Raw genomic sequence first — 6025 nt, 5'->3', positions numbered from 1 at the left:
CAGAAAGTAATGCTAAGTCGATCATTCTAAGGCAATTCAATTTCGACCATATACAACTAATCAACATGCATGCAAAAAACACAAATCAAGTAATATATATCAAGCAAGCTATTCCCTATATCATAAGGCATCACAAAAATTAGCAATTTCTATCCAATAATTCCTAAAAGAATCTTAGCGTATCCACTAGCATGCTTTTCTAACAATTCATATATCAGAAAAGTCAAAACTCAACAAACATAACAACCATGGGTATTTTTGGAACCGCTATTTTATTGGGGTTCTGGATGACTGTGCACACTACATCATCCTAAAAAATCCAAAGTTAAGTCAAGGCCCACGTTCCCGATCCCAAGCCAACAATCAAACAAGAACATGACAAGAGACCGAGCCCATGTCCCTAAACCAACCCTTTTATTATAAATTCTTTTATCAAAAACATTTTGTAAAAACTCTCGGATCTTAGTTTGAGCCTGGATTCACACAAGTGTTTCTCTAATTTTCTCAAACCAGGGCTCTGATACCAACTTGTAACGTCCAATTTTAACAACCAAAATTTTTCATTTTATTTAAGAAGAGCTTCCCATTTCTAAATCCATTTGGAAGAAAACTGTTTATTTCAAACACAATTATTGAAATTAGAGTAATATTAAAGCGAGAAATCTTCATTGTTATTGATTAATGTGTACAGTCACGCCTTCACCCTCCCATGACGACCGATGATACCTGAAATAATAAACAACTGAGTAATCACGAGTCTTAGTGAGTTTCCCCCAAAATACCCCATACGATACACATACAAGCATGCATCAAGTGCACTCAGCCATTGGGCTGGAACAACTAAAGTTTTTTGGCCTACCGCGTCAACCCAACCACTCTGCCCGAGCCTCTATGCCTACGGCTTACAGCTGGCTCGCACCGAGTATCTTGGCCTACAGCACAAAGTAGGACCGCCTCAACCCACTACTACCATATTTCGACATATAAACAATCAGGATCAAGTAGGTACATAATACATGCAAACAACAATTATTCATCTCACAATCTCCAACTAGTCCTCACACCAGACACTATCCCGCTACCAGCTATCCTCCATGAAATTCATAACGATAAGTAACCAAAGGTGAGATAGCCACCCGGACAGATGATCATACTCTAGAGCCAAAACCAAAACAAGGAACAAGCAAGAAAGCCTAGATCAAGATTTCTCAAGATATTATACATGACCACCTACAGTCCCTAGGGCACTCCGCTAGATGATAACCAACAAGTACATGTAAACATACAGATCTACACATCACTTACCGCATAGATACATCCTATATACCAGGATACATATCTAAATAGATAACTACAACATAGAAACATCCAATATACCAGGATATAGATCTAATATATCACTACAACGTAACAACTGATAAATACCAACAATCCAAGGAATTCAAAACCGTATATGCTCAGAGATAAGATAGAAATTCGGACATGTGATCTTACTATAAAGCCACGACCAAACAGGGAACATGAAAGAATGCCTAGATCAAAAGTCCTCAATCTATCCTACATGACTATATAAAGTCCCTATGACATCCCTATATTAAAGATAACAAAACCTAGTGGGCGACCATTGGTGCCCTCGACGCACAGTACAATGAGGTGAAACCCACCTGAATTGAAGAACCTTGAAACACTTTGATATGCTCCCTTCTGCACCGTTTGCTCCTGCGAATCCACTAACAACAGAACCAAAAAAATCTTAATCAATAGCCCAGAATCCTCAATTTTGACCCAAGGTCAAAAAGTCAACGATCCACTAAATTGAACAAAAGTCATAGTCCAACGCAGTTGAGTACGCCCAACATACTCAACGTACGCCCAACGTACGCAGCTTGATCCCACCCCTTCATTAAGCACTTAATCCCTTAAGTACTTTTCACTCAAACTCAGATCTAGCCTCAAACAGTATCTAAAGTCATAGAGTTTCCACCTTTATGAATTTCCATGGCTAAGGAAGGTCCAAAAGCTAAAAGCCTAACTTATTAATCCATTAAGACATAACAACTCTTGAATGGAAGGGATAAAGGACCACGATAACATTTTTATGGTTCCTAGTAGCTTCATAATGGATAACGTTTCCAACATTATCAATTAGAATGGTCCCAACAAACAAGATGTAGTCATTAAATCTCAAAGGGACCAAAAGTGCATCGTTTTCAACTAAATCCATTAAGTCCAATTTTCCCACCTTTAGATCTGTATCAAAATGATGTTTAGAAGGATAAAGTTTCCAACTTTATCCATAACAAGGTCACAAAATTTCAAGATCTAAACTTTTTGCAATAAAGTGACCAAAAGTTCATAAAATCCAAAACTAGGGTTAGGGTTTCAACGAAGGGTGTTGGAGAGGTGGAGGCTGAGAATGGATTGGGTGTGGCAAAGTTAAGGAGCTTAAATAAGGCACAACCCATGAAAATAGGGTTTTGGAACTGATCGTGTATGCCCAACGTACTCAATTCACACCGAATGTAAATAGTACGCCCGACATACTCAATTTACACCCAACGTACTAGACTAAGCCCAAAACCTTCCTAACTTCAAACAATCATAACTTCTTCATTTGAACTCCGATTTTGATGATCTTTATATCCAAGGAAAGGTATTGAAGAGATCTACAATATTATCTAAATATATTGGACTAAAAACTTCTCGAACAAAAATCCATATTTCCTACAAGAACTCGGCCTATGAGTTTTCCTGTTCTACTCTTCGGCCCAAAACACAATTCAAATGTTTAGATCTCATAACCATCATTGCCTCATTCCAAAATGTCTAAACATTACATTCTTAAGGTCCAAATCCTTTACAAAATCAATTTCCGGCCTGCGGCCCTGAAATAGGAAATGACAAAAAACATGATGTTACATAAATGTACTTATAGCAGAATTAGAAAATAATGATATATTAGAAAATAATTCGAGATATAACTTAGAAATAAAACTAATCAACCAAATTAATAAACTGGATAAATATGCCAGAAAACCGGTCCAAAGAATGTATTATTACCCTAGGCCAACTCCACAAGACGTTCTTCATGAAGAACAACAATATATATTAAATAATAGTAATAATGGAAAAAATATTTATGAATGGAATTTAGATGGTTACATAGAAAGATAAATATATAGCATGCCACATAGAATGATAATGTATATCATAATTGCTAGAAAATTATGGAAATTATGGTAAGAAATTGTTAATATACTAATAACAGGATTTACAAGTCAATTAAAAGGATAGTTGGATAATTATTTAAGTATACAAGATAAAAAATGAATATTAAATACAGTGAAAACAAAAGATAGAATTGCAATATCAAAAGCAGTGTATACTCTATTGGTAAATATAATTGAACATTTTATAGGGAGATTTTCAGATAATTATGAAAATATCATATCATTATTAAATGGACTAAGGTGTAGAACACTTACATATTTTAGATGCTATAAAGATACTTTTCTAATTAGAGTTATGGAATTAAGAGAACTTTTAATAGTGTATATTGGAAATCAAAATTTAGTGATGTCTTTACAAAATTTATTTGCTGATAGAGTTAAAAAAAACAATTAAGAAATTCAAATTCTATTATTCCGTATGAAGAATATACATATGAAAATTTAATAGGAACCTGTATCGAAGAAGGGTTATCCTTGTGTAATGATATTAAACTGGATCATCATAATAAAACTCAACATCTCAATGAGAAAAAACAATTAGATCAATTATGTGATCAATTTGGTATAAAAACTCCTAATTCGAAAAGGAAACAGAAAAAAGAATTTAAAAATGTAAAAAATCTTTTATAAAACTAAAATATTATAAAGAAAAAAGAAAATTTTATAATAAGGATAAAGACAGTTATACTGAGAAATAATATGAAGACCCACCTTCTTGTTGGAAATGTGGAAAAATAGGACATTTTGCTAATAAATATAAAATGAAGAAAAAAACTAATAATTTAAATATAGATGGAAAAATGAAATCACAATGAATGAATATTTTTTTTAAATACATCTCCTGTCGATTCTGGTGATAATTCGTATAGTTCAGAAGAAGAAATTAATGATTCTGATGTAGAGGCAGTAGCAGATAATGACAGTAGTTGTGCTTGTATAAATAAAGAACAATGTTCATGTCATGAAAATAATTTTGAAGATGAATTGTATCTTATTCAATCACAATTTCAAGATAATATGAATATAAATGTTATAAGTAGTGATATAGCTGATATGTTGAAAAAAAATAAAAGATCCCCAAAATGTGAAATAAAATTATATGATTTAGAAGATACACTAGAAAGTAATATATATGAACCTTATTCAATGAAACATTTTCATTAAATGTTAATAGAAAAACAAGGATCTACATTAGAATATAATATTCAAATTACAATTAAATATTTAAATAATGAAATAAAAATTCTAATAAAAGAAATATCTAATATAAAAAACAATTGCAACCAGTTTGACAAAAGGATTTCTAAAATAAAAGATAAAGATTTTCTTTGGAAAAAAATAATAGAAGAACATAATCTTCATGAAACTTCAAATAATGATATAGAACATTTCTTACAGCCCATGGAATTAATAACTTCAAGAAAATGGTATATAAAGATTGATCTTTAATAGGATAAAATTACAAAATAAAATTTATAGCTCTTGTTGATAGTAGAGTAGACGTAAATTGTATACAAGAAGGTTGTAACAACCAATTCAAGGTATTTTTATTTTTGACCCTTGGTATGTTAATAGTTTGCAGATTGTGTCCTTAGGGGACCGTTTTACCATTTCCAGAAAACCTGTAGTACGCGGGGCGTACGCATGCAGGGGAAAAATCATAAAATTTAGGGTTTGGATGCTATTTAAACAACATTATGAACCTTGGACCTCTCATTTCTCAGCTTCCAAAGACCTTTGAGTTACATTTCGAAACCCTAGCCCGTTTTGAAGAGATTTGACCTTGTTATGTGTGTTTTACTGTGTGTTGGTGAGATTTTAACAAGAAGAACTTGGAAGAAGAAGCCTTGAACAAAGGGGAGCTTGTAGATCCAGATTTCTCACATCAATTGCAGCTTCATTAAGGTATAAAGATTGGAACTTGCTTCTTGTTTGCTTATATCTAGTCTTTATGAAGTTTTTTTTGTCCCATTTTGGTCATATGATGAGATTTAGTTGATTCCTTCCTCTCCAGATGTTAGGAGTTGCTTCTCTTGATTTTTAAGAGGTCTATAGTCCATAAAGTTTGCATTTGATAGTTGTGGATCAACCATGCATGTGTTTAGGTCATTATGGTGAAAGTAGAATGTTAAAAGTGAGGTTTGGGTCCTTTTGAGCCATGCAAAGGGTCCAAGTTCATTACTTTATTGATTAAGACGTTTTACAAGAATTGAATTTGATGTTTGGGCTTTTGGTTGCATGTATTAAGCACTTAATGGAAAAGGGCTTAATGGGCATGTACATTGGGCATACGTATGTGTATGATGCATGTTTGCTGCCCGATCCCCAATCATGCTCATTTGTTAGTACGTTAGGCATACCCAGCTTGTATGCAGCGCATACTATGGATCCTTGATGGATGCTGGATGTAAGCATGAGTACGTCGGGCATACTCAGCTCCCGTTGACTTCTGTTGACTATCTTTGTTTGGGCCACTTTTGGGCTAGAAGAGTTTTGGGCCCTATTAGGCCTTTAGCCTTCTGAGTTTTAGGCCATTTCTAGGCGTTTGGCCGTCTTGGAATTAGGCCTATGATGGGTTTTGGGACGAATTAGGAAGTTGGGCCTTATTAGGCTTTTTGGAGTTATTGCATTGGGACTCGGATTTTGGGCAAAGTTAAGAAGGGGTAAAATGGTCTTTCACCCTGATTGTTGGACACTTGGACTAGGATTCCAGTTATAGGTTGTAACCCAATTATTGATTGGATATTATTTGATGGTGTTAGCACGAGGATTTTTTCAGATCAGAAATCTGAGTT

Source organism: Lactuca virosa, chromosome 4, assembly GCF_052849685.1.
Source record: "Lactuca virosa cultivar CGN04683 chromosome 4, Lactuca_virosa_CGN04683_v6, whole genome shotgun sequence".
Taxonomy (NCBI): Eukaryota; Viridiplantae; Streptophyta; class Magnoliopsida; order Asterales; family Asteraceae; genus Lactuca; species Lactuca virosa.
This window is presented reverse-complemented; position numbering follows the sequence as displayed.